This window comes from Malus sylvestris, chromosome 5 (assembly GCF_916048215.2).
Source record: "Malus sylvestris chromosome 5, drMalSylv7.2, whole genome shotgun sequence".
Lineage (NCBI taxonomy): Eukaryota > Viridiplantae > Streptophyta > Magnoliopsida > Rosales > Rosaceae > Malus > Malus sylvestris.
This window is the reverse complement of record NC_062264.1, coordinates 26,608,823-26,621,568: the sequence shown is the minus strand read 5'-3', so window position 1 is coordinate 26,621,568 and position 12,746 is coordinate 26,608,823. Positions and strand designations below refer to the sequence as shown.

The 12,746-nt window shown below is 35.3% G+C and overlaps 1 pseudogene; it reads right to left on the bottom strand.

The window, feature by feature from the left end:
* Window positions 1-6,918: 6,918 nt before the first annotated feature.
* On the bottom strand, window positions 6,919-7,905 carry LOC126621355 (AT-hook motif nuclear-localized protein 25-like; annotated as a pseudogene).
* Between the last annotated feature and the right edge of the window lie 4,841 nt (window positions 7,906-12,746).

Here is a 12,746-nt window from a genome sequence, read left to right as displayed (position 1 = left end):
TGGTGGTGAAGTCGTGCTAAGACGATAATAATTGTATTTGTGAGTTGTGATTCGATGTTGTCGAGCTTGATGTTAATTAAATTCGATTATAATTAAAGAGTAAATGTCATTTCGAAATTGTTGTTCGGTTGATTTGTGGCATTGGTGGATATGGAATTGATACTAAAATTTGGAGGACAAAATTTTTTTTAAGGGGGGGGAAGAATGTGAAATCCCGTTATTGGATTTCACTGTTATAATCTACGTATTTGTATTATTTTTCGAGAAATTATATTAATTTATTTGGATTTAGATTTTAATTAAATTAGTTACAAAGTTTGAAGTTAGGAAAGTATTTATCTAAAATTCGTTGACCTTTCGAGGTCACAAGTAACGTATTCGAATAGATCTTAAAACTACGAGCGCATAGGCAAAAGTCGTTTGCGAGTCCGAATTATATCGGTATAGTTATGGACGTTTGAAGTTGTGATATTATATTTTGTAGGAATTATTTAACTTCCACTTGTGAGTAAAAGGCCCAAAAAAAACATATATTTGGGTTAAGGGACCGACTAAGGAGGGGTGTAAAAAAGGGATTAGACAGCAGCCAATGAAAAAAAAGGGAAGGGGGTCTGATTTTTGACCTGTTTTTTGGGAGATTTCAACCTCGTTAACCCGCCAACTTGAGCCGCTCATATCTCCTTCATCTGATCTCCGTTTTGGGTGATCTTGGTGTCCACGGAAAGCTCTTAATGAGCCCTACAACTCTGTAATGTTAGATTTTCCATTTTCGTATCAATTTGTCCAGTTCGAGGCAGAAATGTCCCGTAGGTTTTCCGGCGGTTTTGTCATTTTTCCGGCGATTCCGGCAACCATTTCCCTCAAGTGAGGTGTGAAACTTCATCTACTCTTCATAATCTTCAAGTTGGAATGCTTGGTTTGTGCTTTCGTATTCATTTTATAGTTGGATGTTTAGAACCCTAGAAACCTGGTTTCCCTGAGAATTTTGATGATTCCGGTTAGAATTTGTCGTTGGTCTAGTTGTGAATAATGTCTCCCTTGTTGAGCTCTAGTTACCATGTGAATTTGAGCCTCATGGGGTAAGGTTGAAAATTTGGGTTTTCAAGCCCTTCACCATGGCTACCTTTGCGTGTGGCAGTGCGTGGGACCATCCACAAGTGTTGTCTAAAGTACCAAATACCTTCTAGTGACCTTGTGAACCTATGTCTAGCTTGGTTTCCCAAAATTCAATTGTTGGTGTGATGTGGCGAATTGTGAATGACTAATATGTGATATTGGTGATTATCTTATTTTCATAACTACTATCATGTGTGGATATGAGATGGTTTTATAATTATGCTTCCTAGAAAATTGTTATTTTTTATATTTAGCCATTGATGTAGTTTTATGGTGTGATTTGACGTGCATATTGGAAATATGGTTTGTATTGTATGATTGGATTGATGTGATGAAATGTGAGGGCTAGTAGTGGACCATTAACCCGTTATTATGGGGTTTGTTACTTCGAAACATGTTTCAACCCTCGTGTCATTATTTCATTCTCGTTTCATTGAGTCTTTGTACCTTGGAGAACTTGATCCATGTCTTGTTTCATTGATTGATGTTACACATTCTATTCTGCGATTCCGTTGGGTGATGATCCGGAATTATATCCTGGTCTGGATTCTGTTGAGTGATGGTCCGGAATCCCTTCTACTCCATGATTCCGTTGAGTGATGGTCCAAAATCGTATCTACTTGGATTCCGTTGAGAGATGGTCCGGAATCCCTTCTACTCCGTGATTCCGTTGAGTGATGTTACGGAATCCTATCTAACTTGGGTTTCATTTAGTGGTGATTATGTATTGTACTCCGCGATTCTATTGAGTGATGGTCTGGAATCGTACCCACTTGGATCCCATTAAGAGGGTCCAGAATCCCTCCTACTTCGCGATTCCATTGAAAGATGGTCCGGGATCGTGTTCACCTTGGGGGTTTATTGAATTTTGATTGAGATAGCTTCAGAGATCTAGACTTCGGCCGAATTGTGTCACTCTAACCCTACTTTTCATTTTGTTGTATGAGATTATGATTGTGAGTTGTTGTGATTTGTTTCAGATAAACCCTTGTATGTCTGGGTGACTCCTTCGGAGTTACAAAGGTTTAATATTGATTCCTTATGAAGGATTTATATTCAAGAGATGTAAACTGTGATTAATGGTTGGTTTGATCATTATTATCACATCCTTGTATTATTGTCACTCACCCGAGCTTTGCAGCTTATCTGAATTCTTGATGCCGATGTACCATTCCCATGGTGTAGGCACTTATTGTACAGATGTCAGGTCTGAAGAGATTACAAGAGGTCGGTTGGTATTTTGGTTGGATTCTATTGAGTGGTCTGGAATCCCTACGCTTGCTCATTTCCATAAAGGTAGTCCGACCTTAGAGTCGAGTGAATATGAATCGTTAACAGTGGACATTGTGTGTAAATTAGACTCATTGTGTTAGTACTGGGAATCCAGGTGGGGAATTATGTAGGGATCCTTTATTAAAATTTGTGAATTGATATGGGACCTTATTGATTGAATAACATAGTAATTGTAGATATCATGCATCTTTGATTTTTAGGATTGATTAAGTAGAATGATTGCGGAATGATGTGGGATATGATTGTTATTATTATGATTAGTCTCGTTGCTTAAAGTGGCTTGAGAATAATATTGTGCCTTGTTGGTTCTTGGATATGTTACATGTGGTGGATTAAGGTTTCCTGTTGAAATCATAGTGATTTATATGATGGAGGAAATGGAAATGTTGTTTGTCATATTGGATTGTTATGTAGCCCTGAATCTAGTACTTCCATACTTGTCAAGTTCTAATGATTGATTGAAGAATGTTGTATCTTTCAGCTTGAACGTACTGTGGTAAATGTAGATGGGTAGTGAATGATGAACTACGAATGGCTTGATCCCTGTAGGGTACGTAGGCAATCTAACGAGGAGGTTAGATGCAGCCATAAAGCTTACGAAAAATTATTATACAGTTGGATCTTGAGTTATGCCTTGTACATATTTCGGAGGCGGGATCTGTTAGATATACGCGTCGATCTTAAACGTATATTGGGTTCAAGGCATGACCATGGATGCATGCGTACTTTGAATTATTAATCACCTGTATAAACTATCTAATTGACTTAATGATTGGCCACCATTAGGGTAATTAGACAAGTAATTTGATTCAATTTCTGTTTGGAACATCACCTTGAAATTGAGGATGGTTTCTTGTGATTAGTAATTGTAAGTTGACGGGTGAACATCACGCTTTTAAGGGTTACATGGTTTTTTTTCAAAGAGTTTTCACAAAACTTAAGGAGTCTTGCATGTTTATATTTGATCTGAGCATCACAGATGAATTGCATGTTAGATATACGTTTTCACTTGAACATCACGAGGAAAATATGCATTAGGAGAACCTAACCTTCAAAGCATGTATGTGAAAATTCATACTTAGTTGATAGAATTCCATATGATTGTTAACGGTGATGGCTAAACCCTAGTCTTTCTCATAATTGTTTTAATTCTAAAAATGTTTTTCTATTTGCTGCCATTATTTTCAAACTTTGAAATTTCTTTTATTGTTAATTAATCTATTAAAATTCCAAAATCTCAAATCTTTGATAAAAATCTGTTTTAATAATTAATTAAGAGTCAATTTAATTACAAATTAGTCAAACAATCTTTGGGGATAACAACCATGCATGAGCAATTATACTACGATTATCTTGTATTCTTGTAAGTATTTTAAGTGATTTTAATCCCATTCGTGCATGTACTAAAAATCCTATCATGTGAATTTGAGGCCGGTTGTCTCTAATTGTAGGAATTAAAGGGTGAATAGGAACCAGCATTGAAAATTCTCTTATTTATAGGCACACGCCTATCAAAATTCTAGTGAGAACTACCCCTTTATTGACCCTTTTGAGGCACCAAAAATACAAGATAAGTTATGGTATTAATTGAAGGGCCTATAAGTTGATATGATGATGAAGAGGTTGCATACCAAAAAAGCTTTGGGTTATCGAAACGAAAACAAGTAGTAGCATGAGAAATGAGTGAGAAACCTAAAAAGCACTTCCACATTGGAAATATTCTGCGTCGTTAGTTTGTTTGGCTGTAGAGTGTAAAGTGTTTTTTTTCAGATACCCGCACAATTTATGCGTTGGCAGAAGCCAAAGATGACTGATAGACAATTTCAACATCATATGCCGATTTAATGTATACTCAATTTCTAGGTGAGATGAGATATAAGTCCTATCTACTTTATTCGCAGTTGACACTTGTAGTAGTTGTTACCTATACTGTATTTTTAATATTTTAAAGAGAAAAGATAACACGTTTTTCATATTGTATGGTCATATTGAAGGAGTGGGGAAGCAAACAAGTGGCATTGACTTGACATTTTGACTATAAACTCTTTGGGTGGGTGGGTGGAGGTGGGTCAAGTTCCTCTTAACCATTATATTACGAGGCAAGCTTAGTTCACGTTTTAAAAACGTAGCAATTTAAATTGGTCATTAGAACTATGAAACACACATCTAGCTATCTAACCCAAGGAAAATCAAACGATTAATTAAAAACATGCTATCTTGGGTGTGGAAACATGATCACACTCTAGGATAAAGGAAAATTCAAATCCATGACAAATAAAAGGTTTGTTTGTAATTGAACCTTTTTTTATACAAGCGATATTGTGGTTGGATAATTAAATATTGAACGTCAATACAAGAAATATTTTCAATCACTTAAGCTTTAAACCTCGTATCTAAACCAATAACATGTCAAACGATTGGATCCCATCCGCAATTATTATTTTTAACGAGAACAAATAGAACTCCCAACATTTTCTATGTACTTGTTCATTGGTTTTGTGGGTGAAAACTTGGATGGAACCTAAAACTTGGACCTAAGAATCTTTATAATTTCATCATATAAAGAGAACGCTTAAAGAAAAGGGAGCAAATGGCCGCTAGAATTAAGGGCACAAATGATGACTTGCTCCCATACGTTTGCCTCACTAATTAAGTTAATTAATTAATTATATAGATAAGGCCGAATCATATTGCAGATTAGATTAATACTTATCGATGGAAGATGGAAGATGAGCCAATGATAACATATGCGTAGCACACAGACAGACAGACATGGAGAGAGCAAGGCCATGTGATCACTCCATTTATCTTCTTCTTCAGCTTTCGTTTTGTTCATTGAATGCCTGGCAGATATCTCACCATTATTCAGTCTATTCACCCATTTTTGTTGCTGCGAACAACCTTACTATTCCATTCCATGTAAATTAAACAAACGTTTGGTTACCGTTTCGTTTTTTATTTTTAATTTTTGTTTTCACTCATTACATGACCTTATTATAAGATGAGTACATTTTTGTCCGCTTGAGTGTCTAGATTTTCAATTTCTAGAGTGCCTAATTCACGTTATTTTTTTTGTTTCTTTTTAGTTTTTTGAATATTTTGTGATTCATATTGTAAAGGATAATGTTAGGTAAACCAAGTTTTTACGTCAAATTTGCAAATTATGTAATGTGTTACCAATAATAGAAAATAAACAAGTTAATAAACACTTAAATAATAACTTAATCATCAACAACCACGTCATATGATATACAAAATATAATTTAAATAGATAATCTCCCGCATATTACGCGTAAAAAATAACTAGGGCCTATGACACATGATAGGACCTTATAAGAAATTATTACAAATACGAGGGAAACACTTGGAGAATGTGAGAGAGATCAAAACCTAAAAGTTTGAGAACTTTCTAGTCAACAAAACTTGTTATTTGCTTCTAATGAAAATTTGTACCCCTGTGTCTATGGAGGGTGTGGGATCACGGAATAACACATTGCCGAACCTCTATAAATTCCTGTGTTTTTTGTTGTGCGTTTGCTATTGTGTAGTTTGGTCGTTTTCTTTGCAGAAGATTAATTGTTTGAGTGTTCACCCATCGATGGCAAGGTCCAGAAAGTCGTTTAGACAATACTTTCAATAACTAAATGCCTTCACGTGTTGCCTTATCTACAATATAGTACATGACATACATCACCTTCTATAAGTTAGTTTGATTTGAAATCAACTTACATGAAACGGGTGTATAGCTATCATGATGTTTCGGTTCAACAATGCAATGCTATGCTTAGAGAGACTTACACATGATATATATTATGATTTTTTAGCCAAAATGGTCCCTGAGATTTTCATAACACATAACTTTGGTCCCTGAAATTTAAAATCAATAGAAGTGGTTCCTGAGATTTTCCACCATCCATTATTTTGGTCTATCTATTAAACAACTTCGTTAAGTGGTCTCTAAGCTTTTTAAATAAAGGATCAGAATGATAGATGGTTGGGATCAAACCCCGCACTCAAATGTATAAGCGTCAATTGTTTTTCACCATTGCGGTAAAGCGCCATGTGCATGTAGCATGTACCTTGTCCGGTTTCAAGATATTTTCAAAATGATTTAATTAAACACACCAAACACCACCATTATCTAAACAACAACAACAATGAGCGTTAAAAATTAAACAAATTGAACCGTTAGTTTTTAGACTTTGGCTCTATAAATAAAGGATTAAGGGCAATTAAAAGACAGAAGTTCTAACAAAGCCCAAAAAGATAACAAGTTTTTTTTTTTTTTTGAACACGTGCATTAACAAGTTTAGGAATCAACAATCACATATTTTTAGTTTAATAACCAAAACTCCTATAGGACCGAACTTCAAGGTTCAATGCTGCAGCTTCTCCAAAAATAAAACAGATGGAAATGCTTTTGTTACTTAGATTTTAGAAAGAAAAATAGTTCAATGGAAACATTATATGCATTATGTAGAAAATTAAGCTTCTATAAATCTCACAGAATTAGAAAATTAAAGATGAGAAATTAATTATACAATGTCAGCTGCATGGATTTTACAATATGAACATGGATTTACAGATTAGATGAACTCGTTGAAGAACAATCCATGCATTCTTGTCCTTTGAGGCACAAGATCTAACTACTCCCACTATTCTAACCACATACATCACCAGGAAAAGTTCTCAAGCCCCCCAAACTATAATCATCCCCACCAATGCCACTGACTGTCACTTCGAAAGATTGCAAAGCCGCCGCTTGCAATGGCGGCGGTGGAGCCTCCTACTCCTCCTCCTCCAGCGGCAACCTATCACACGCTGCATTAGCAAAAGAAACCACAATCAAGATTACAGGCCCTGAAGCCCTCAAGGGCCCTACGACACTCCCTCCAACAATCTGTCCTTGCCCACCAGCCAAAAATAAGGCCAAGCCACTGGCTTCAGGTGGGGCCGGCGGAGGCAGGCACGTGCCGGTGAGAGATAGAATTTCAAACCGACCGTGCATCGCCACTACAGGACTACTACTTCCTAAGGGTAGTACTGCTGTGGCTGGCTGGCGCAGGTTGACATTAGTTACTGCACCGCTGCCGCTCAGCACGCAAACGCCTCGGCCACGGCGGGTGGCGTAGGTCTTCACCGAGTCAACAATGTCTGAACCGGAGGAAACTTCAAAAATATGAGATGTGAGCGCGTTTGGAGTATCTTGTGTGATTATGATGGGTGGCTTGGGCTTGCTCTTTGCTCCGCGAGGACGGCCTCGAGGCCGGCTAGCGGCGGAGGATGACCCGCCTGGAATTGTGTTGGTTGGTGCATCAGGATCAGGATTGCCTTCTGATGACATTAATTTATGCCAAACCTGATTAATCCACTGATGAAGAAGCTAGTTATATAACTCAAAAACTGATTTTTTTTTTCCCCTTCAAATATGTGACACCAGCTAAAGAGGAACAAGATGACGACCAGGAAGACGAGTCTGACTTCAGTTGCACAAAATAGGTTTTAAATAGACTCTTTGGTTTAACTAATCATAGTTTGTTTTTTTCCTACAAAATAATTAAGAATTGATTAGACCTCACTAATCTTATCAAATCCGGAAAGTAAATGAATTAATTATACTTAACGGGTGATATAAAATCTGACCGAAAATTAAACACAAAAAAAAAAAACAAAACAAAACAAAACAAAACAAAATTGTGTCATGTTTTAAATGCAAAAATGTTGACGTTTACAATGTCAATGTCAACAGACTTTGATCATAATTTAAAACCAAATAAAGTTTCATTTAATGAATATCAATGGTTAGAGACCGAATGTTTATATATATATATATATATATATATATAGACACACACACGCCGATGAACACACATTCTGTGTATGTGAACAATTTTATTTTATTTTTTGTTTTTTATTAAGGAGTGTGATTAGTTTTTAAAATTTTAAAAAGAGTACGAAAAAATGATGATGAGACAATTTCTCTTAATAAGTGCATATTTTATCTTAATATTACATAATTATTGTTTTGTCCTCCTTATGTAAATATTTTGTATCAAAAGTGAGGGTAAAATAGGAAAAATAGGGATATGATTGTCATTTTTTCAAAAGATACAAAATTACTATTTTGTCCTCCTTATGTAAGTATTGTGTATCAAAAGTGAGGGCCAAATAGGAAAAAAGTGGTTAAAAGTTGACAAGGAGGGTTCTCTTAATAATAGTACAGATATGGGACATGATCAAGGGATAAACATTTTGACAAATATTTTTACACATTTTTTTAAACCTTTAGATTACAAAACATCCAAATGTTCATATTCATTCATTAAATGACATGAATGCTTAAGTGGATTTTAACTAATATTAAACATAAAAATAAAATTCAAAAAGCATAAAATATGGAAGGTAATTAAAAATAAAATTAAAAAGGAAGAAACTCTAGTTTTAAGAGTGCAAACAAGAAAGGAGGTAGAACTCCATTGATTCAAAGTATTGTAACCTCCATCTCCCTCTTTGCTGATGGGGTCTGCAACTTTCATAGGATTGATATGAAATTTTGATGCCTTCTACAACGAATCAAGCTTTTAGTCTCTTGAATCTTCATTACGTAAGCAAAACATACAAAACCCTAAACCGTATATTATTGTTCAGATATGTATGGTGATTAAATTAGGTTTTGCAAAATCTTTTTAGTTTTGTCGATTTAGGTCATTGATGATTTTTCTACTTTTTTTTAGCTTTTCGAATCAAACAAACAACTTAATTTCATTCGTCTATGCTTTCAATTTTTTTTATTATTATTATACTAGTTTCATTTCTGCTGATTATTAATCCTATCCTTGGTTTCACCTCTTTTTTTTTTAAATCATTCATTTTTTGTTATTTATTGGGGTTCATTTTTTTATAAAATGAAAGAGGAGATATCATCTAAGGTATTGCTGGGAGGGAGATGGAGGTTAAAGTATTTTTCATGTTTTTGTTTTTCTTATTTTCTGATTTTTTTTACACCATGTTCAAAGTTTGATTATTGGTTTTTTCATTTTTACACTTCCTTGTAGCCTTTAGATTTTATAACATTCAACGGTCTAGATTAAGAGTGATGTGGAGAGTTTTAAACATTAAATAACTTGGATGATGATGTGGATTATAACTGATAAAAAACACTAATCTAAATTGAAAATTAATATCTAATACGATAAAATTGAAAAAACCAATAATCAAACTTCGAACCTAGTGTAAAAAAGTAGAAAATAAAATAAAAAAAATGAAAATACTGTAACCTCTATCTCTGTAACATCCCACATAGCTCGGGGGAATGGATCCTCTAAGCCTTATATGTACATGCCCACCTCTTCCTAACACAAGGCCTTTTGACAGCTCATTGGCTTCGGGTTCCATCGGAACTCCAAAGTTAAGCAAGTTCGCACAAGAGCAATCCCACCATAATGGGTGACCCACTGGGAGGTTCTCGTATGAGTTCCCAGAAACAAAACCGTGAGGGCGTGGTTGGGGCCCAAAGCAGACAATATCGTGGTACGGTGCAGTCGAGCCTGGAATGTGATGGGAGCCCGGCCCGGGATGTGACAATTTAGTATCCTAGCCAATCCCTTACCGGAAATGTGCCGACAAGGACGTCAAACCCCTAAGAAGGGTGGATTGTAACATCCCTTATCACCTAGGGGAATGGATCCTCTAAGCCTTTATATGTACATGCCCACCTCTTCCTAGCATGAGGCCTTTTGGGAGCTCACTGGCTTCGGGTTCCATCGGAACTCCGAAGTTAAGCGAGTTCGCATGAAAGCAATCCCGTGATGGGTGACCTACTGGGAAGTTCTCACGTGAGTTCCCAAAAACAAAACCGTAAGGGGGTGGTCGGGGCCAAAGTGGATAATATCATGCTACGGTGGAATTGAGCCCGGGATGTGGTGAGGGTCCGGGATGTGGTGGGGGCCCGGGTCGGGATGTGACAATCTCCCTCCTTGCAATGCCTTGGATGAAATCTCCTCTTTCATTTTATACAAAATGAACCGTAATAAATAACAAAAAGGAATGATTTCAAAAAAAAAAAAGTGATACCAAGCATAAGATTAATACTCAACAGAAACGAAACTGCTATAATAATAAAATTTAAAAATTAAACATTAAAAGCGCAGACGAATGAAATCAAGTTGTTTGTTTTATTCGAAAAGCTAAAAAAATACAAAAATCATCAATGATCTAAATCAACAAAACTAAAAAGATTTTGCAAAACCTAATTTAATCACCCTACATATATGAACAATAATATACGGATTAGGGTTTAGGGTTTTGTACATTTTGCTTATGTAATGAAGATTCAAGAGACTAATAGCTTGATTCATTGTAGAAGGCATCAAAATTTCATACCAATCCTATGAAAGTTGCAGACCTCATCAACAAAGAAGGAGGTTACAATACTTCGAATCAATGGAGTTCTACCTCCTTTCTTGTTTGCACACTTAAAACTAGAGTTTCTTCCTTTTTAATTTTATTTTTATGTTTAATATTAGTCAAAATCCACTTAAGCATCCATGTCATTTAATGAATGAATATGAACCTTTGGATGTTTTGTAATCTAAAGGTTTAAAAACAATGTCAAAATATTTGTCCCTTGATTCTATCCTATATATCATGAGAAAGGAACAGATGCACGAGGAATATGAAATCTTTCCAAAAATGTCCAAAAGAAGAGTAGAAAAGAGAGGTTATATAGTGGGGTAGCGTGGCGAACAGGTCGTGTTTGCAATGTTCGTGTCGTTTTAGTGTATTACTTGTTATTTTAACGGGTCATGTTATGCCATACCCATTATGGTAATGGATTCTTAATAGGACGTGTCATTTACCCGTTAAAATTAACAAGTAAAATGACACAACCCGTTAAGAGTGAGAAAATTATAATTACTATATATTTGTTACTTTCCAACTTTAAATTAAAGTGCTTCCAAGTATCTTAATTAATTTGTTAAAAAAGTTTAGTCTTAATTTAAGTGTTTTTCACATTCATTTTCAATTCATTTCTATGTCAAAAACGCACTTGAATAATAGTAATTCATTTATTGCCATTTTTATGGAATCTCATCCCTTCCTCAATTTAAGGATTCAATTATATCTAGTAAAGGTTGAGATTAATATAAGGGTCATTTTGGTTCTAGTCCTTAGTCAACCAAATTGTTAGAATAAAAACTTATTTAATTAAATAATTTGTTCAAAGTCCCTAGCATTATTTAAGGAGTTTAACTCCTGCATTTATGCATTCAATATCTCACAAATTATGAAATTTAAACAAATTCAAATAATATTTTACAATATAACAATTACTTAAAAATCAACAGTAGAGTAATATAATTCTTCACATAATTATAGTAAAAATAATGTATCTGTTGTAGGCTTATTTGACTGAACTGTATAAGGATAGAGAGGGAGAGGGGCCGGCGGCACAGAAAGAAAAGAGAGAGATTTAATTCTTCGCTTTATCCTCATTAAAATGTCGCAACACCTTCTAGGTGTAGTTCGATTGACGTACTAGGATTCCATTCGAACAATGCTCGATCTCCAAGTCAAGACAATATCGAGTTTTCCCAAGATCTTTCATCTCAAATTCCGATTTCAAGTGCGTGGCAATTTCCTTAGGCTCTATGGGAGTTCCGATGAGGTTCATGTCGTTGACATAAACTGCAACGATTGAAAATCTAGAATGTGACTTCTTAATGAACACGCATGGGCATAGTTGATAGGAGCATATTTATGCGACTTAGTTAGCTTGTTTCCTTGCATTTCCATAGTTAGTTTGTGTTTATTATAGTGTTTTAAACTATTTTCGTGTATTTGTAGGTCCAAATGACAAAATTGGCAAGAAAGTGCAATTTGGAGCATTTTGAGGCAGTTTTGGGCATCAAATGGATAGCTTATGAGTGGAGCAAGATGGATGGACGAATTTGAAGTTCAAGAGGTTAGGAATGTGCTAAAAAGATGAAGAAAATAAATCCAACACAATGAAGATAAGGAATCAGCTCAAAAGAAGGGGATATTATCCAAAACTTTATCCAACCTTATCTTATCCAAACTAACCTTATCTTATCTTATCCTATCGTAATCCTTTCTTGCCTTAATTCCAGCTACAAGGGGGGATTATTTTTAGACTTGGACACATAAAAATAAGATTCTAGAAGCCTTATCTCCTACAAAAGTGATGCCTCATTCCTTTTAGAACCCCTATTTAGGTGCCGCATCCTTTAAGCTCTTCTAGAAGCTCTAGAACCTGCAACCCTAATCCTTTTCCCTCTTGAATTAGGCCAAATTTATCCCTTTCCTTGTAGGAATCT